Source organism: Chlorocebus sabaeus, chromosome 10 (assembly GCF_047675955.1).
Source record: "Chlorocebus sabaeus isolate Y175 chromosome 10, mChlSab1.0.hap1, whole genome shotgun sequence".
In the NCBI taxonomy this organism is placed as follows: Eukaryota; Metazoa; Chordata; class Mammalia; order Primates; family Cercopithecidae; genus Chlorocebus; species Chlorocebus sabaeus.
Window position 1 is genome coordinate 39732074 of NC_132913.1, and position 21441 is coordinate 39753514.

The 21441-nt window shown below is 42.0% G+C and overlaps 1 protein-coding gene across 1 annotated transcript in view; it reads left to right on the plus strand.

The window, feature by feature from the left end:
• FMNL2 (formin like 2) overlaps positions 1 to 21441 on the plus strand; it is a 314952-nt gene that overhangs the window by 113949 nt on the left and 179562 nt on the right.

Sequence of the window (21441 nt, forward strand, 5' to 3'; positions counted from 1 at the left end):
TACAGACGGTCGTCAAAAAAATCCAAAGACTTTAGGAAATGGAATTTGCCTGTAGAAGAAGTTTCTCGGATACCAGTGTCAAACAACTTTGCTAAAGCATTAATGTGGCCACATGTTTGACAGACTACATAAACTTCCTCCATTTTCCCGGAGTGGCCTAATGAGTTATCACCACCTTTATACATTCCATCCTACGTAGAAATCTTTCCTCATTCAAACAGATTTCAAGGAAAAAGGTCATGCCCTATTCCAAATCTACCTGTTGCCTCTTCTATACTCTCTTCCACTTTTAAGTCCTCTATAACAATGGCTCTTGCTGTCACCCACATAGAAATATTCCAGTTTTTGAAATAGGCCCGCAAGGAGTTTCAATCACTGAGAGCTTAGGGAATAAAAACTAATTTTAATGTTTGCATTAGCAAAACAATTAGACAAATATATTGCAGAAATTATACACATTTCTAAACCAAATGCATAAAGCCTGTATTAATCAGAACTTGTAGTTAAGCCTTATTTTTGTCTTTGCTTTACATTAATAAGAAAGAGGCAAGACACAAGAAAAACTGAAGGATTTAACAAATCAACACCAGTTTCCCTTCTGAGTAACATAATGAGGTGAGGACAGAGCCAGCTCAGTTCTCTCCTTCTGCAGTGTTCCACAGTGAGCGTGGAGACAATAGTACCTTCAGGTACTACAGGCTTTTCATGTTTTGTGATTACAATAGTTAGAAATTTAGTAATACATTTCAGTGTTCTATTTAAAGATGAAAACGAAAAAGCTTTTCTGATTTTAATTAGATTGTTTATTCGAAAAACCATTCATTCTCCTAAAATTTTGGTTTAAAAAAAGATTGGCTCATCTTCATTATCCAGACTGCCGCATATACCACGCACAGCCAGAAGCTGCCATAGTTAGAGGGGCCAGGAGCAGAGCCATCCCCAGCTCCTCCCCACTCCTCCCTTCTCACTAAGTCAGCCCCGTGTGGCATTCCCTCTTGCTGTCTGACCTCCCATCGCAGACTCATCTGCCTGACTTCACTGTCTCCTGCCCAAGCTCTCACAAAAGCTCATAGCCTCTTACCTGTCCACTCGATCCTTAAAATCATTGGCGGTTGTCATCTTTACAAACAGGATGAGATCATGAGGTGATGTCCCTGCTCCGTGTGTCCATTACCCATGGCGGTAGATTTCGAAGGTTCTTCTGGGATGTGACAGGTCGCTGGGTCTCCACGTTGTGCCCTTCCCCCATCCTCAGTTGGCACAGCTCTACTTTTGTTCTGCCTTCTACGCTTGGAGTAAGATTTTGTTGAATATAACATTCCAGGTTGTAGGAAAGTTTGAAAACCATGGGAGGAGATAACTGCTAAAATGCTGTGTCTTTCCTTGTATTCTGTTGGAGGTGCTAATTTTGAACTCTTGGCCTTCGGTTTTTTTTGTTGTTGTTGAGACGGAGTCTCGTTCTGTTTCCCAGGCTGGAGTGCAGTGGCACGATCTCGGCTCACTGCAACCTCCTCCTCCCAGGTTCAAGCGATTCTCCTGCCTCAGCCTCCCAAGTAGCTGGGATTACAGGCTTGCGCCACCACACCTGGCTAATTTTTGTATTTTTAGTAGAGACGGTGTGTTGCCATGTTGGCCAGGCTGGTCTTGAACTCCTGACCTCAGATGATCTGCCTGCCTCAGGCTCCCAAAGTGCTGGGATTATAGGCATGAGCTACTGCACCCTGCCTGTGTTCACATTTCTGACACTTCTTCAGCTTGAGGGGTCCATGCTAATTGAATCCTTATTGTGACCAGTGTTTTTGTGCATACTAATGTGTTTAATCTATACCTGATTGACATTGGTACTAATATCAGCACTGTTTTATGGATGAGGAGACTGAGGCACAGAGGTTAACCACCTTGCCCAGGGTTCTATAGTCAGTCAGTAACCGAGTTAGGATTCAGAGGTTGGAAGTCAGCCGGCTTGCTCTGGAGTCCACTCTGAAATGCTAGACTCTCGGAACAAACTGGATGCATTAACATAATTAAGTGGCTTTTCCAGACTTTTGAGTGGAAGAAGTACAGCCCCTGGATTCCTCTTTCTACAGACTTCAGTTTCGATTGTGGGCTGAATGTGCCCTCACATTTTGATAAGCCCAGGCCTGTGTGGGGCAAGTTTGGAGGGAAAAGAATTAGAGCAGGAGAGAATACACTATAGAGAAAAGAGAGGAAACGGGTCATTTTCCCCAAACCCAGAAGAACCCCAGCCCGTGGGCTCCCTGGCCTTGATCTGAAGTCTGGGAGCCATTCATTTGTATGCCCATTTGATTTCTCATGCCAGGACAATGCCACAGTCACTTTGACCTAATTGTATGGCTCTCCTCTTCCCTTCACTCTTTTCACTCCAAAGTGAATACATTTGTTACTTTGGCAACTCGAGGTGTTAGAATCTTTTTTCTTTCTCCATCCCTGAAAGACAGTTGAGGGACTTGCATGATAGATTGTGAAGAAAAATCTGGGAATTGTTTATATTAGATTTTCAGGAATATGACTTAACTAACTCTGAGAAGCTGGGCAGAAGGTGGCCTTGCCTGATGACTCCTTCCTGCCTCTGCTAGCATTTCAGAACAACAGAAGCGTGCCTGGATCTTTTCTCACACGAGTTTTGGTCCTGGAGTCACCATTGGAAGTCTAGTCAGGGTTGCTATCTTACTGTTGTGGGCAGAAACCACTACACAGGGGGTTGAAGGAGCAGAAACTTCTTTGCAAAGGCGAATCAATGTGGATTGGTAGGAATTTGCACCCTCCCCCCCAAAATTTTCTTAAAAACACTCTTGTAATGGGACAAATGTGACTGCTCAGAGGTTCCCACAGGGGCCTTTTGGAATATTTTCATATTCCGCCATCTGTGGGAAGTGAGAGGCTGTTAAGTATGTGTGTGTGTTGGTAGGGAGCAGTAACCGAGCAACTCCTTTGCTGGCGGGAGGGGATGCCATGGGCCAAGGGATTCCTTTGCATACCTTTGTCAAGGGCCAGATGGGGAGGGCTGTTGTGCCAGGTGAGATGCAGTTAGCCATGGAAGCAGCAGTGTTTGGATCTCCAGCTCTCAGTCCAAGTATAAACCAGAGTTAAGCCTCAGTGTGGTGCTGGATTAGAAAGAAAATATGGCTGAATGGCCAGGCGTGATGACGCATGCCTGTAATCCCAGCACTTTGGGAGGCCAAGGTGGGAGGATCATGAGGTCAGGAGTTCCAGACCAGCCTGGCCAACATGGTGAAACCCCATGTCTACTAAAAATACAAAAATTAGCTGGGCATGGTGGTGAGCACCTGTAATCCCAGCTACTCGGGAGGCGGAGGCTGCAGAATCGCTTGAATCCTTGAGGCCGAGGTTGCCGGGAGCCAAGATCACACCACTATACTCCAGCCTGGGTGACAGAGCAAGACTCTGTCTTGGCTCCAGGGGGTGGGGGTGGGGGTGCGGGTTACAAAAAGAAAGAAAGTATGGCTGAATGAAAGGTCAGGAGTGGATTCTGGGCCCTGACTGACCCAGTGTGATTAACAGGCTCCTTCATTAGGAGCAGTCTGCTCAGAAATACCCTTTGCGTATATATTTAAAAGAGCTTTCTGTGTCATGTTTGAACTGTGACTTATTGGGGATTATTAACACTTGATGGGAAGGGGAAGGAACAAAGAATCCTCAGCCCTTGGTCTTAGTGGAGGGGACGATCCAGTTTGTGGATTGCCAGGATGCTTGTTTTGTTCCCTTCCTCCCCTGCTGCCCAGCCTTCTGGCTGTATTACTGCTTATTCGCCTCTTTGTTAGAGGAAGAAACAAAAGGAGTTCAGATTCAATGCTTGCTTTTGCTTTTGGGTTAGCAGCCTTCGTTGAAGGTTAGCTGAGTGAGAGAGGAGAGGGGAAGGTAAAGACTGAGCTATCTGTTTAGGTTATTGACTAATTTAGATTGTATGCCATTCTGCCCCTTTCATGCTGTATGGAGGGCAGAACCATTATGACAGAAAGTGAAAAGGGAGATTGTGTATAACAGAAAGCCAAGGCGTTAGAGCCTAATTGGAAACAATACGTGCCCCAAATGTGCTTTCATGTCCTAGCCAAGAACATGGTTTCAAAAACATGAGAAATAAGGATAATGAAATAAAAAACACTTTAGAAGGCTTAAATAGCTCAGGTACTGTATTATGGGGGAAATGAAAAATTAAGTATTAAATTGTGTTTTTTTCTGGCTGAGCACGGTGGCTCATGCCTATAACCCCAGCACTTGGGGAGGCTGAGGTGGGCGGATCACTTGAGGGTCAGGAGTCCGAGACCAGCCTGGCCAACGTGGTGAAACCCTATCTCTACTAAAAATACAAAAAAAATTAACTGGGTGTGGTGGCAGGTGCCTGTAATCTCAGCTACTTGGGAGGCTGACACAGGAGAATCACTTGAACCCAGGAGGCAGTGGTTGCAGTGAGCTGATATTGCACCACTGCATTCCAGCCGGGGCCACAGAGCAAGACTCCATCTCAAATAAAGAAAAAAAAATGGATTTTTTCTTTGCAGTTGGGAAAAGAATATGAAATAAAGTGACAAATACGGCTCGTTTGATTATTTTCTTAATCTTTATTTTTTCTCTTGTATTAAATTTAAGACTGTAGACTTCCCACTAGATCTTAGAGACACTAAGGTGAAAATCTTCACACATTAAGTTGAAAATATCTCTTTGGGTGGGTGTAATGTTTCACTTGTGAAAGAACTGTTAAAATCCTGCTGGATCACGGGTAGCATAGGGTGCAAAGGCACAGAAAAAGCTCGTTTTTACTGAAGGAGTTTTAGAGCCTATGTCAGGTGACAAACTTTGTCTATTTCTGCCATCTTCCTGGAGTATTTGCTCCACTGTTGGCTTGCTGTGAAGGAATGTGGGCAGAAAGGGATGCTGGGAGCTCTTCATTAAGATCAAGGCCTAGTTCTTCAAGGACTGCTGAATGATTGGACCTTTCATCAGCATGCAGGAGGAAGGGATTGAGAGTGGCTGTTCATGCCATTGATTTAATTGGTCAGAGAAAGGGCCAAAGAAGGGGCAGTAACCTCAGAGAAAAGCATTCACTGCTTGTAACTGTTCTTAGTCTGGTTCTCAGGGCACTCCTGGAGGAGCTCCAGAATCTGAAGGGAAGCTTGCATCAGGGTGGGAAAAGCCCATCCTGGTACCTTACTTTGAAGTAGAGATATGATTGAGAAGGGTCCCCAGGCCTTTGTGAGGAGTCCTGGATGGAGGAATAAACTGTGGCACACAGAAGTCCTGGGGATGTTCAAAGCCTGCCTCAGAGGTTTTCTATTCAAATGAGCATCCCTAGAGCTGGGAGACAGCTCTTCTTTCCTATAGAAGCTGAGAAGGGGAGGTCAGGCAGGGAGGGTGAGGGGAACACCAGCACCAGAGGGCAGACAGAAAAGAAGAAAATGAAGCAGATGGGAAGTACACTTAGAAAGGGTGGGGATAGGGTAGGGGCTGGCTACTTAAAAGGCAAGAGGACCAAGGCCTTGAGAAAAAGCACATGAAGAAGGAAATAGAATCAAATCAGATGAAGTCCTTTTAGGGGAAGGATGATGTTAACAAAACAAACAAATCAACAGAATGAGGAAAAGCACTGGCAAAACCACCAGAGGAAAGTTCCAGCCAGCGCACAGGAGGGAGGAAAGCTCTTGTTTGAAATGGAAGGTGATGCTCTAAAGGAGCATTCAGCGGATTGGAGCAACATTTAGATATGGGGGCCAGCAAAGCTTCCCTTTGTTTACTGAGCACCTACCATAGGCTAAGTGCTGTGCTAAGACTTAACAAAATAAAGATGAATACAACACAGTTCCTCATGGGACTCATAGTGGATGACAAACATAAGCAGGTAGCTTTAAAATGTTACCATAATTGTGGTGATATGGATATATATTTCATGTGATATCATATTTTTCTTTTGTTTTTTGAGAATGAGCCTTGTTCTGTCACTCCACGTGGAGTGCAGTGGTGTGATCATAGCTCGCTGCAGCCTTGACCTCCTGGGCTCAAGTGATCCTCCCACCTCAGCCCCCTGAGTAGCTGAGACCAGAGGCAGGTGCCGCCACACTTGGCTTATTTTTAAAATTTTTGTAGTGACAGGCTCTCACTGTGTTGCCCAGGGTGTGGTCTTTTAACTCCTAGCCTCAAGTGATCCTCCCACCTCGGCCTCCCAAAGTGTTGGGATTACAGGTGTGAGCCGCTGTGCCTGGCCTCATATTTTTCTTCATTGGATGATGCCCACAAAGTTTCAGTGCAGTATATGTCTTGACTAATGCATTCGAATGTAAAGGCAGAACATTCAGTAAATGCAAGAAGGGAAGGTTTGAGTCAGAAATTTTGTCCTCTCTAAGCTCCCTGAAGGTGTAAATTTCTTTGACAGACTCTTACTTTGATCAAATTTTCTTTCCAGCTATCCTCTGACTAGAAAGAGGAAGAAGACTGTGTTAACTTAATTTTTTAGAATTGTAGATTTGGTAGATGAGGTTGAAAAGGTAAATAAATGAGCACCTTGATCTCTTACCTGTTTTAGTGAGTCAGAAGCAAGAAGAGTACTAGAAAGTTAATGATTGATTGATTGTTTTGTGGAGACAGCATTTCACCATGTTGCCTAGGCTGGTCTTGAATTCCTGGCCTCAAGCAGTCTTCCTGCCTTGGCCTCCCAAAGTGCTGGGAATGTAGGCATGAGACACTGTGCCCAAGAATGTTGGATTTAACACGTTGTCTGAAAACTAGATGAGTGGCTTCTTGCTTCTGAAGAATGTGATGTGCTGCTTGATTCAAGACTGGTTTATAATATGCCCTTCAGTTTACTCTTCTTTGTTGCAATATGGAGAGAAGTGGTGTATTTTGAAACCATTTGGGGCCGGGTGCGGTAGCTCACGACTGTAATCCCAGCACTTTGGAAGACTGAGGTGGGCGAATCACGAGGTCAGGAGTTTGAGACCAGCCTGACCAACATAGTGAAACCCTGTCTCTAATTAAAAAAATACAAAAATTAGCCGGACGTGGTGGTGCCTGTAATCCCAGCTACTCAGGAGGCTGAGGCAGGAGAATCGTTTGAACCTGGGAGGTGGAGGTTGCAGTGAGCCAAGATTGTGCCACTGCACTCCAGCCTGGTGACAGAGCAAGACTCTCTCTTAAAAAAAAATAAAAAAAATAAAAATAAAAAATAAAAAAATTTGCCATGAGGGAATCCCCTTTGGGGGAGTTTCATGATTAAAATATTTTTGAGTGACCCTATACTTGCTACCAATTCTGGTTATGATAATGTGTAGCTTTTAGTGCCCGAAGAATGGAGTTGACTGTTAAACAGTCTGGTAACTATTGGAAATTAATTAGAGTTGTGGGCAAGAAGTAAAAAAAGTCATCAGAGCTGGATAAGGAATTTGGAGAGCTCAGAGGGAGATGATAAAAAAAAAAAGTTGAGAAATTAAGATTTGTTTGTTAGTTTATTGAGTGTCTACTATGGTAGGATCTAGCAAAATAAAGATGAATACAACACTTCTCCATAGAACTTATAATGATAATGAGTGACAAACATGAACAGATGGCTTTTAAACATTCCCATCATTGTGGTGATATGGATTTGCTCTAAGACTTACCTTGTTTTGAGTCTGTGAAGCTGATGTTAGATGAAGATGTGCTAACTAGACTGGTATGTAACTGTCCCTTCTTCACACCTGTGACTTTAAATCTCCAAAGTAGTGACACTTGCCACACAGACTTCAGGGTCCACATTCAACTTAAGAAATCTCTCTCAACTTTGTAGTGGGTGGATGTGGATATGAGATTACAGTGTATAGCAGAGAAGTCCTTGGTAAGAAAAAAATGACCAAAGGATGTATGTTTTCTATTGCTATGGGAACAAATTACCACACATTTAGCGGCATGAAATAACACAGATTTATCATTTTATAGTTCTGCCAGTCAGAAGTCCAACATGGGTCTCACTGGGCTAAAACCAAGGTGTTGGCAGTGCTGTGTTCCTTCTGGGGGGCTCTAGGGGACAATCTGCTTCCTGGCTATTTCCAGCTTCTAGAAGCCACCACCTTCCTTGGCTTGTGGCCCCCTTCCTCCATATTCAATGCAAATAATGTCAGGGCAAGTCTTCTCATGTTTGCATGTCCCCAGTTTTTTGGCCACAGCCTCAGAAGGTTCTGTGTCTATGAGGACTCATGTGATTAGATTGGGCCCACCCAGATAATCCAGGATAATCTCACTTTCACAAGGTCTTCAAATTTAATCATATCTGCAAAGTCTCCTTTGCCATATGCGGTAACATATTCATAGGTTCTGGGGATTGGGATGGGGCTATATTTAGGGACTATTATTCTGCCTACCAAAGAAGGGGGGCTTGGCTCTTTCTGTAGTGCCTGTGGTACTCTAACTCAGTTGAATGGGCCTCTAAGTTAAGTTTCCTTCAGATTTCTATACCTGTGCCATAATTGCTAGACAGCCCCATTTGATATATTATTCCCTGACTCAGAAATACTTCTTGGCTCAGCACTCAGGGAACTCCACAGCGGGGTCCTTACCCCTTCTTATCTTAGTCCAGAAAAAGAACTCTATTTTGGTTGGATGTGTGTACTCGCCGTTGCCCTTCATTCCCTGTTCTGTTGACTGCACATTTCTGACTCCCTGCCTGAGTCATTCCTTCCAAACCAGAATGTGCCCTTCCCTGATTTCTGCCCATGATTTCTATGAAATCCTGCGATATTGGCCATCCTCACTCCATATTTGGAGTTTATCATAATTACCTAGTACTACTATTTAACTTTCACAAGAATGCATTTGCTCTTTCCATCTATACCACCATCCTAAAATACTTGGTAAAAAGTCAGTCTTGGGATTTACTCTCAGAGACACTGATTACATGTTCTAGTATGGGGTCAAGAAGTTTGGCATGAAACAGCCTCTGTGGGTGATGCTGGCATAGGCAGCCCCACATGATGCTGTGCAGGAAACTCCTTGAGGGAGGATGATTGACCTGTCACCCAGAGTGACAGGCATCATGTTTTGCCTGTAGGTGGAGGTTATTATGTTTCTGGGCAATGATACTGGTTTTCTGAATGCAAGTTTTAATGGAGAGAGTATGTTTTGTGGGACATGTGTAATAGAGTTAAGGGCACCAAACTGTGCACCATCTTTTTGGAGCCAGCTGCTGAGTGTGAAAATTCAAAGGTGGACAGAGAGCCAGTCTATGTCCCAGAGTGGACATGGTAAGACAGTACAATTGAGAATTGGTAATAACCATTATAATGGCAAAATCACCAAACCTCTAGATTTTTTTTTTATGTTTACTTTTTCTGTGTTTCGAGGACCTTGTGCAGATTATCAAAGGCAGAAATTGTGTCATGGAAGAGATTTGAAAAAGTGGAAGATGGCCAATTTTTGAGAACATGTGGAGAGAACTCTCTGCTTTCAGTGCTCATTGTGATAACTAGTTCTTCTTGATGACTGGAATGCAAAGAACACCCAAAGATCTGAATTCCCACTGAACCAAGCATTTTTGGAATGAGGTCTTTCATGAATATGCCATGATCTTGATTCTGCTTTTGTTAAGGTTCCAATGGAGCCTTTGTTATTTTCTTGAGTCCCTGAAGAGTTCTAGATTCCCTGAAGAGTTAAGTCTAAGTGATTGATTGATTTTCAAAATTGATTTTTGCCTTTTTACATTATTTTGTGATCTTATAGCATAAAATAAAACTTACTAATAGGCATATTAAGCAAAATGTTTTTTGTTTCTTTCAATTTTGTGCCTTTTATTACTTTTCCTGTCAACTTTTTAGAAGTTGAAAGGGAAGACATCTGTTTTCATTGAGAGCAGATCTTTAAAAAAACGAGCTATTTCAGAGTTCCTGTTATAATAGGGTTCTACCTATTGTAAATAAAGGAAGTTAATCTGGGCCAGATGAGGTATTAAAAATAACAGATAGCTGTGCGAATACACTAAAATCTATTGAGTTGCATACTTTAAATTGGTGCTTTATGTGGTATGTGAAATGTATCTCAACAAAGCTGCAAAAAAATACATAAATAAATAAAGTGGAAAAGAAAAAAAACCCAGATGTTTCTCTGAGCTCCTGGAAACTGTCACAGTGGTGAGACACTTGTTTTAGAAATCACCAAAATTTTCATTTGAGTCCCTAGTCACCAAATAAACATAGCAAATGTTTTTGTATTGTTATCTTTTGTTGAAAGAAGAGCTATTCTAAGATAAATAATGCTAGGCACTTTAATAATAGTGTTTGATTCAATTTAAGTCAGTTCTCCATGTAACTATTAAATATAAATTTTCTGTGAATCAAGTAGGCTGTGAAAATTCATGTCCTTTTCTCAGTGGGCTCATTTATATACCTTGTGGGCATGTTATCTTCATTTGGTGGTCTGCTGATATCTGATTGAAAGAACCCAAATGGGACCAATAGGGACAAAGAATAGCATGTTCTATCCATGTAGAACTAAATTGAAATATTGGTAGTTAATGTGTTTTTTTTGGTTTCACATGTTTGAATTTGTTTTTATCTACTGTGTCCTGCCAGATAAAAGACTGAAGAAAGTTATCTTCCAAGTTCTTATTGCATGCCTCATTTCTGGATGAAAAACTGATTTGGCACAAAGCTCAGTTAAAATTCACTACAGTGTAATTTTAACAAACTTCAGAGTGATCAAAGTATTATGGCCTTGTAATGAATTGAGCCAGCATTTGTTGAATATCTTTCTTGCCCACCACTGCCCTCTTCAGAGAGCAGAGCTCCCCAGCCCCCGGGCCACGGACCTCTAGGAACCCGGCTGCACCAGCAGCAAGTGAGCAAAGCTTTGTTTGTGTTTACAGTGCTCCCCATCACTATCACTTGCATTACTGCTTGAGCCCTGCCTCGTGTCCAATCAGCAGCAGCATTAGATTCTCCTAGGAGTGTGAATCCTGTTGTGAAATGCACGTGTCAGGGATCTAGGTGATACGCTCCTTGTGAGAATCCAAGGCCTGATGATCTGTTACCGTCTCCCATCACCCCTGGATGGGACTGTCTAGTTGCAGGAAAACAAGCTCAGGGCTTCCATTGATTCTACATTATAGTGAGTTGTATAAGTATTTCGTTATATATTACAATGTAATAATAGTAGAGATAAAGCGCACAATAGATGTAATGCACTTGAATCATCCCAAAACCATCTCTTTGCCTCCCCGCTACCCTGGTCCTTGGAAAAATGATCTTAAATGGCTAATTCTTAAATTTTTTGTAGAGATAGGATTTTGCTTAAGTGATCATCCTGCCTCAGCCTCCCAAAGTGTTGGGATTACAGGTGGGAGCCCTTGGGCCTGGCCACCCACATAGCTTTTGAAGACTTGAAGTATGGCAAGTACAACTAGGAACTGAGTTTTAATCTTGTTTAATTCAAGTGTAAGTAGCTATGTAGGGCTAGTGGCTATTGTCCTGAACTAGACACTCATAAAGGAGCCACAATTTGAATTAGTTTAGGCAGTGAGAAAATAATAAGACATTAGGGGAATAGCTTAGACCAGTGGTTTTCAAACATTACTGCACACTGGAATTATAGGGGGATTTTTCAAAAAGACCTCTGATTGTCTGCCACTCCCACACATTCTGGTTTAATTGATGGAGATGACCTAGTCACTAGGATTTTACAAAGCTCCCCAGCTGATTGTGATGTATAACAAATTTGGGAGCAGATGTACGCTTGTATTATAAATTCTCCACAAATATATTTCCTTGCTATTCATATTATATGTAAGTTTCCTAGGAACAAGAACAAATAAAGAAGGAACCAAATCAATACCTTGTGTTTCCTAGGTTCCTAAGACTACTACATGTACTCTTAGTTGATCATACCTTGTGCATTAGATGGGGTAGAAATAATCCCACTTGGCTAACAAAAAGAGATTCAAAGGTTAGTTGACTTGCTGAAGGTCACATAGCTGGGGGGTGATGGAGTCCTGTCTTAAACCTGGATCTCATGTTTCTGCTACCACATAAGCAGCGAAATATAGAGTATCCAGCTTCCTCCAATTCGTGGCTTGTTTTCTCTCTCTTCATAATAGAGCCCTTGTGCTTGGATTTATAAAGAATGTTTCTTTTGATATTTAGGGGGAAAAAAATCTCATTAACAATTGGATGTTTGTAGTCCAACAGATTCGTGATCCTCTAAGGGGCACTGTGTTGGGTGTTAGGAGTTCTCTGCTCTCTTTCTGGTACAACATATGATCTTGGTGACCTTGAGTTAGCCAGTAAGCACATCGGATTTCTCATTGTTAGAACAGGAGTTATCAAAGCTGCCTGTTCTGTCTCTTAAAGGATTGTTGTCAAAAAATATCACTGCCCTGTAATGGAGACCAACATTTATACTTCTGCAGTTATACTTGTCCCTGAAATAAATTTTTTTTCTTACCTTTTTTAAATAGTTTTAAAAATTGAACCATTTTCATATGCTAGATATGAATTAATTCAACCCTCACAACAGCCCTGGGAGACAGGGCCTATTACCCCTCTCTTGGTGTTGAAGAAATCAAGGTTCAGTGACTTGTTGAAGGTCACACATCTTATTAGAGACAGAGCTGGGATTAGAACCAAGGTGGTTTTGCTTCAAAGCCTATGGTATTATCTGCTCCAGAGAACGAAATCATACCTTTGTGGCCTGACTGCAATTTGTCTTTAATAGCATGTTTACTGCCTTCTGCATTACTGGTACCAAGGGGTGGCAAGATTTCACTAGTGACTTTGAAGTTTCCCTCTTAGACTTATAATAGATGGTGGATATTTCCTCAGTCTTAGATAAAATAAAAGCATTTTCAGAAAATATTGCTACTCGTGTCTCAAATTTAGGAGCAGTGAGCTTGCCATGCAAAGGTAGCTTTCAGACCATCCCCCTTCCCCCTCCCCTAGTTTTTCTAGTAGGTGTCCTAGAGCTCCCAGTACTACTCAGCCAGGATTTAATTTGAAATGAGTTAGTTTGTAATGAATTGAATGTTGTTTTTTATTCTCCCTGGCTTTTTCCATTTGGAGAAAAATACTTCAAACCTAGAATAGATATCTGCTTTGTTTGATGGTTAATTTTCTTTCTTCCTTTTGTTTGTGTGTGTGTGTGTTTTGAGGTGGAGTCTCGCTCTGTCGCCCAAGCTGGAGTGCAGTGGCGCGATCTTGGCTCACTGCAATCTCTGACTTGCATGTTCAAGCGATTCTCCTGCCTCAGTCTCCTAAGTAGCTGGGATTACAGGCATGTGCAACCAGGCCTGATTAATTTTTTTTTTTGGTATTTTTAGTAGAGACATGATTCACCACGTTGACCAATCTGGTCTTGAACTCCTGACCTCAGGTGATCCGCCCACCTTGGCCTCCCAAAGTGCTGGGATTACAGGTGTGAGCCCCTGCACCCAGCCACTGATGGTTGATTTTCAAATGTGTCTTCCTCCTTTCCTTTTCTGTGGGTGCCAACAAATAGAATGGTGGGTTCGTTTGTTATTCTTAACTCCTTTGGCTGGCTCTAAACATGTTCTCTTTTTAGCCTTGTTTTTCTAAAAGTTCAGTGCAGAAGTTTCTTGTTTGGCTCCCATTCTTCAGGGTGTGATAATTCCCAAGGTCTCTGTCTAGCTCCTCAGGAATGCATCCCCTGATGAACTGAAATTTGTCCACTCCAGTGAAATTGTTTGGGGGAGAAGGGAGCAGAGTACACTTTCAAGATGTTTTCTCCCAGCATTTGTCTGTTGATGAGCTTTTGTAATTTCCATTTCACTGTCCTTGCCCCAGAGGATAACCCTGGATCTCAGTGTAGACTAGATTGAGTGTAAAATGAGTTAGCACAAACGAAGTGGAAACAGATCAGCGCGTGAGGAGGAGGCTCAGACGCTAAATCCTGAGTTGGGTAAAGTTGAAAGCATTTCCTTCAGAGCCTCTCTGGGAATGCTTGTCCTATTTCTCAGAGAAATAAGCTACTGTGTGCATGCTGTTGCTGTTTATGCCTTTGACATTTGTGCTTAGCGAAGTGGAGGGTTCTATGGGGGATACCAAAAAATTGCCCTAATCTCTGTCCTCAGGGATCTTATTGAGAAGGGGAGATGACGTTATTACTAGACATCCATCTAGCTTCCCTCTGCTAGGCACGAGATGTACAGAGGTTTAAAAAGAGCCATGAATGCTAACTTCTTGGCTTATAGCTTAGCAGGGAACTTAGCCACGACTTATAATACAGTGGAATCAGCACTACCATGGCAGCATCAACAAGAAACAAGTGCGATCTCGTAGCTCTGAGCAAGTGGTGAACTACCAGCAAAGTCGTGGAGGCTTCATAGAGAAGGGGAGTTGAGCAGAGTTCTGAAAAGACTCCCCTCGGACTAGTGGGACAGGGCATTTGTGCAGGCAAGAACACCCTGTGCGAAGGCACTGAAGGGTGAAGCAGCCTGGTGTGTTGGTGAGTGCTCCACAAGAGCCGTGTCAAACCTCACTTCAGTGTTATTTTGTGTGTTACAGGCAGGAGGTTCAAAGGAGCCCGAGAGCAGGAAGGCTGACCAAGTCAGATTTGGAAATACTCGGCTGGGATGTTCCTGGTCAGTGGGCTATTTGGGCAAAGTGGTTAAGTGGGACAAAGGCACAGGGAAGGAATCCATGGAGGGAAGGGGAGAAATGGCCCCTTTAGTATCCTTCATGGGGCTTTTGGATGTGAGTCCAGGTACCGTGCTATAGTTTAATTGCTTTGGCTTCTGTTTCTTTAAGGATATATTGCACTGAAACCCCAGTAATTATTCCAGATTTTGTTAGTGCATATATCCCCATCCCCCACCTGGCTCAAGCTAAGCAGTTGGCATAAGTAGGAAGAGAAGGCTCAGAATTGTCCACTGAAAGTACTTGGCTTTTCTTTGGAGACATCAGATTTCTTCCATGGGGAGAATGATGTCAACACACTTATCTTAGCATCTTGCCTCCAGGGCACCTGCGGGCTTGCGCCTAGAGCAAAGGAAAGGGGTTCCCTAAAACTTCCTTTCTGTTTTGGGAACATAGAGATGTGATAGAATATCCCTGATAAAAGCATCAGTCTATGGTGGAGGTGAGAGTTTATGACCAGCACCAGAAAGTTGCTAGAAAGGTTGCTAAGTGGAGAATTATGGTTGGTTATTTTCAGGAAGCAACTCAGTGTTGTGGAAAGAAGCACTGGACTAGGATTTGGGAAATTGGAGGTCTAACCTTGATTTTACCTTAACTAATAAGATGATCTTGATCTTTCTGAGTCATAGTTTCCTAATAGGCAAATAAGGAGACTGGTTAGGAGACTCAAGAGCATATAGCAGGCGTGGTAAACCATGCAGCACTTCATAGTGTGAGGACTGTCTGAACCCTGTCACTTGGCGCCTCCATCCGGACGCCACGTGTGCCCTCCTGCCCGCCGCGGGGGAGGACATGCTGCTGATGGGTCTGGGCTGCGCTGGCCTCTGGGTGACTCATTGGCATTTTGTAAACCACCTTATCTTTGAAGAAAATATTTTCCACTACCAGTAAAATTTCTTTTTTGTTTGTTTGTTTCTCTTTAAAGTTTTCTTAAACTGAGCTGACTTCAGAGAAGTAATTGGAATTCTCTTCTTTCTCCTTAACCACTTATAGCCCCCTTATCCCCAGTCATCATTGTAGTATCTCTAATTGATGGTGGATATAATGTGGGCTACTTTGGATTCGAGTAGTCAAAATCAGAGTCTGGCTAGTCATTGGGTTTGAAGAAGAGTTGAGCTGAAGTCATCTCATGAAACAAAAATGGCAAAAGACCATCCTGTTAACACTGGCCTTCCTCTGTCTTCCTTCATAAGGTCCCTCAGGCTTTCCTTAGTATTAAGGAGCAGAGGGAGAAGACGGTGGCGTATACTGCCCTTTAAATGTGGCGTTTCTGAACTTAGCTCTCCTTGTACTTTATGGAGTGAGTTGTCTGCCTCTCTTAACTAGATCCAAAGAAACATGGCAGCCTCTGCAGTCCCCATGAAGTGCTGTGAGTGGGATGCCAGCAATAAAGTCATGTCTTTCTATGGATTTTTTGGTTGGTGTTCTAAGGCTTGCCGCTTCTCTTCCTAATAAGCCTGCACTGATTGTGTCCCTAAAGATTTGAGGCTGCGAAATATTCTTCCTTCTTCCTGCCTCCTCCAGCCTGGGAAGCTTCAGTTATAGCCAGAGGGCTGAGTGAGGTACAGCTACTCCTACAATGAGGCAAGCCTTAGCGTTCTTGGCTTGCTTCACTGTGTTTCTGACACTGCCTTACCTTAACCCTTGAGTAAGCGCAGTTTTCTGGGCAGAATCTCACTTCTCCTTTCTTGCTGGTCATTTGGCTCTTTTTTTTTTTTCCTGATGAGAGCTGGATCTTGTTTGTTTACCATCTGCCCCAGCACCTCATTCTTTTTTCTTGGAAGTGCTGACATATACCTCTACGTGCTGAACCTGTTCAGTAATTCTTGTTGGATTGTCATTCCTTTGGCAAACTGAAATGAAACACACAAATCTCAAAATAGTTGTAACCAGACTCCTCAAACTTAATAAATACCATATGTACTCACACTAGGAATCTCGCTTGTCCCATTTCTTAACGGGTACTTCACCCCACTCTCCTGCCTCCTGCTTTTTCCTTTGGCCCCTGTTTCCTACAGATCGAAGGCTGACAGAGCTTTTCCCCTGTGAATGCTGCTGACTTTCCCAGCAGCTCATCCTGTGTAGTTAATGCTGCATCTTTTGATGCTGTACCCTCTGTTTGGATAGTATATGCTGTTTAAGGAACTGTCTGTGCTTGCATTATTTTGTTTGTGGAGTATGTAAATGGTATAGGGTTAATTCTGATTGCCATCTTCGTAGTGAGCTAGCTGTGGACTTTATCAGTATGTACACAGCATACGCATGTGTGCACACGATAGGTTGTGACATGGAGTGCTTCTTTCTTCCCAGAGCAGGCCTGGTCAACTGTTGATGCAAGCAACAACATTTGTTTATTGAGTTCTTAATCTGCCAGGCACTGTGCTAAGCTATGTGTGTTTTAGCTCATTTAATTGTCAAAATAACTTGGTTAGGTAGGTACTGTTGTCATCATCACCCCATTTTAGGAGGACCTGAAGCATGGAGTGGTTAAGCTACTTGCAAGTGATCAGAGGATCTGGATTTTTCAAGCTGGGCAGTTGGCCTCCAGAGCTCAGGCTCTTACCCATTTCTAAATCACGGCTCCTAAATTGCTAAGGCAAGTGATTGAACCAGGAATTGGCTTAGCCCCTGAATGACAAAGCATAGAGTAGTCATGGCTTCAGTGTAGCAGTGATACCTTTATTTGAGGGATTCTGAAGAATTCTGACTTTATTACGGCCCTTGAAGCCTTTGATTAAGAAACTAATTCCCCTGATACATAATGAGATTTCTGTCTTGTTTCCTCAAAAGTGAGTGTGTATAGATCTAGAGCTGTGCTGTCCAGTGCAGGAACCACGACCTTTGAGGCTGTGGAGCACTTGAAATGTGGCTAGTGTAACCTAGGAGCAAACAGTTTAAGTTTATTTCAGTTTAATTAATTTACATTTAAAAACAGTTCAGTTATTGGAAAACTTTTTCTGTGTTTGGAACAACTTGGGTATGTGGACCTTTTTTTTTTTTTAAATTATGTATTTTATGAAATCTAAACATCAAGTATATCTGCTGAAAATGTAGCATAACAATTAGAATATGCTTTTAGTAAAAATACACAAGATTTCAAAAGCTTATTTTGCATTTTTTCTCCTACTTCATTAATAATTTTGTGTTGGTTACATATTGAAATGATATACCTTATTTAAGTCAATATATCCAAAACATTATTGAAATCAGTTTCTTCTTTTTACTTTTTAATGTAGCTACTAGAAAATTTAATTCCATATGTGATTCTCATTTTAATTCTTTTAGACAATGCTGTTTTGGAGCTTAGGTGTGAATATTCCCCTATACAACAATACGTTACTGAAGCAAATACTCAAACGATAATTATTGAATAGGTGATTTGAGGGTGAGAGCTGGCTAGAGAACTCATTCAGTGGGGAGAGCTAATGTAACCTGATTACTTTGTTGAAATTGGTACTTATTTTAGGATATAAATGAAGTAATAATGATGCATAATAGACTCCACATAACATACACAATGCTTTATAGCCCTTTCTGTAAATTACCTCTTTGACTCACAATGCGATAAAATGAAAGTGGAGAAAATTAACATGAGCTGTTGTTCAGGATGAGTTTCCTGTTTCTGCCATGAGCTGGAATACACTGACGCTGTTGATTGGTTTTTCTTCCTTTTGGTTTGGATTTTGCAGTTAAGCATATGAAGCCCTCCGGGACACGCCTCCTCCTGGCTTCTTTTGCCTTCTTGCCTGCTGCTCACCACTTCCCTCGTGATCTGAGAACCCTTTGCATACATGTTGTTTCAGCTCTCCCTGATACCATGTGTAACACCGAGGAGGAAGTCAGTGCCTCTGGAATCAGAATGAAGTCTCTCCGTTGCCTTGGGACACCCCATGCCTTGAGAAGTGACACAGCTATTGTCACCACCTCTCATTATCCACCTACTTCTGACTGCTTTTCTCTAGCCTCCTTGGCTAGTATCCCTTTTCCCACATGCTCCCTAAAAGTTTGTTTGTACCCACAGCTGCACCGGTCTTCTGACTCATGTCATTTCTTTGTCATTCTGCATGTTGCCTGAGCCTTCCCATTCACTCTTAGGACTTCAGCTCCCCTTTGCATGGGCTGTCCGGTGGTTGTCAAACTGGGGAAGAAATGCTGAACCTCCTGTGTCCTTATGCTCCACTTGGAGGGGTCGTCAGTTGAAAATTATTTGCTTAATTGAGCATGCAGTTAAGAGTCAGGAAATACATGTTCTGATCTTTTTCTTCTGCTACATTTTTTTCTGGCTATAATTTTTTTTTAAAAGAAAATTATGTCTCTGTCCTTCAGTTTTCCCACCTTGTAAAATGGGAGCAGTATGTGCATCCTAAGGCTATTCTGAAGAAGCATTATGCTGTCATGGAGAAACACAGTAAATCTATGGTGTGCTATATTTGGCTGTATTCTGCATTTTAGGGTAGTTAACTACCATTGGATTTGAAATAGTACATTAAACTGAAACACTGCATTTATTAATGAGGGTAATTTATTCCTAGGAAAGCTTTTTAAAAATGAATGTCTCATGTGTTTGTTGGTTTCCCCTTTCCTGAGCATACCCTCCCTGCTTTGTGTCTGTGTTATTTCTTTTAAAATTTCAAATAGATTTGAATAACTTAGCTTAAAAGATAGCCTTTCCCCTCCCTAACAGAGGACAAAGGTGGCTATTTTAGAGGTGGGTGATATTTGAGGCAGAATGATGCAATGTTTAGGGCATACACATAGGAAGTGGGAAGACCTGAGTTCTGGTTCTATTTCTGCCTTTTCAATCATTTTGTGAGCTGAGCAAGTCCCGTAATCTCAGATGATGTATATGTCCCTTAGCACAGGGCCTGTTCTCTGGTAATTGCTCAATAAATATTGACCATTATTTTTGGTTGTCTTCTGAGAATATCACTTAAAGATTTAGATGAAAGTATTTGGAAGGTTGCTGTCTATGATTTGTCAACAGTGGCTGACAACTAGGACATAGGAAAGTAGAGAAGAAGCTGATAAAGATGAAAGACTCATCTATAGAAAGATACTGAACATTTCTTCTAGATTACACAGTGACAGTAGGTATTATACCCTATAAGAAAAAATATGCTTAACCTATTTTCCTCTTATGGCCATAATTAGTAAATAGTCGCATCAATAAAGGTTGACAGTATGGCCTTCTCATGTTGCCACTTCTAGATCCACGTGTAGGCTTAATTTTGGATCATATGCAGGATTTGAATTGTATTATGGAATCACAGAGATTGTCATGGTGATATGCAGTTCCAGGAAGGAGTGAATCATATGTTCTGGTGATTACATGAATGAGAGACCCAGAGCTCAGTTAGCCAATATAACATCTAGACAAACATAACACAGTACTGTTATGCCATCATAACATCTAGTACTGTGGCTAAGGGATTAAATACAGTTCTCATTTGAAAGTGGGATCAGAGCAGGAACTTTGTAGTTGTGTGTTCTTTTAATAAAGGCTATTAATTTAGTTTTTTAAAAAAGAATTGGCCTCCTACCACCAGCTAACTGCCATTGCTCTTCATTTCTGTTAGTATGACCAAGCCCTGTTCTGTGGAAGTGTTACAGGATGTTTGGCTTCCCATAAGAGACCTCCCTTTCATGTCTAAAGAGGCAAGGAAGGTAATTTTACGTTCTTTGGAAGATCTAATTTTCAAAGCTGTGCCATTTAAAAAAAAAAAAAAAGGCAGAAAAATCCCGTAAGCTGTCGTTTTCTTAGTCTTATCTGAGCTGCTCTTACGTTTTGCTCTTTGTACTGTTTGAACAGCCAAGGAATATTAGTTTAACTCCTAGGTAATTTGGGACCACATTTTGTCTTTTGGAAAATGCAGTAACAAGTCAGTTTTTTCCAAAACAAAGTGAGGCTGTTCAGCCCTTCATTTTGATCCTCTGAGGAGTGAGGCTGTTTAGATGGAGCAAGTGAGATGTATTTATTCTTCTTGACAAAGAAAGCCATATTATTTACCAGAAAGCTCTTTAGTTTCCTGTACCTCGCACTTGACTGCAGGGTGCCTTAAAAAAGCAAGGGACCAAAAATAAGCAACAGAATGAGCTCTCAGTATAGTCCACGTCCGGGTGGGCATCCGACGCCTGGTTCTGTAGCAGCACCCCTCCACAAGTGGAGCCAACATTTGTTTCCTTGTGGTCAGATTTAGAAACTTTTAACCGTGGCTTCTCACACTCCCTGAGCTTTATAAATAGGAACCTCTTCATATACTAGATCGCTTGGAGGCCTGTTACGAGTTTGTTTGGGGTTCTGGATGATGGTGATGTTTGGGAAATAGTGTTGTTTGCTAATAACATTGCCAAGACTTTTCTTTGGAAATGGAAGTCCACCTTAGTGTGTTTTTTTAACCCAGTGTTTCTCAGGTGTAGAAGCATAATAAAAGCTTTCTGGGGAGCTTTTGAACATTTCAAATACCAGGCTATACCCTGTACTGACTAATCACGGTTTCAGTAGTGCGACTTCGGCAGCAGTATTTCTTAAAGCTCCTCATTCCGGCAGTAACCCAACACTAACAGCTGATCACATCTGCTCTAATCTGAGGCTGGACTGTGCACTGGCCATGAGAAGCTTCCTTTCAAATGCAAAATGATGGCATAACAGAAGTGTTCTTACTGTGATACTATAATCAAACAGAGTGATTTCATTGCTTCGATTAATCTAGTCTTTCTACATTATAATAGCACAGGCTTGATGAACCAGGCATATCATAATCTTCCTTTATTGAAATAGAAACCTCCCAGCAGTGCCCTG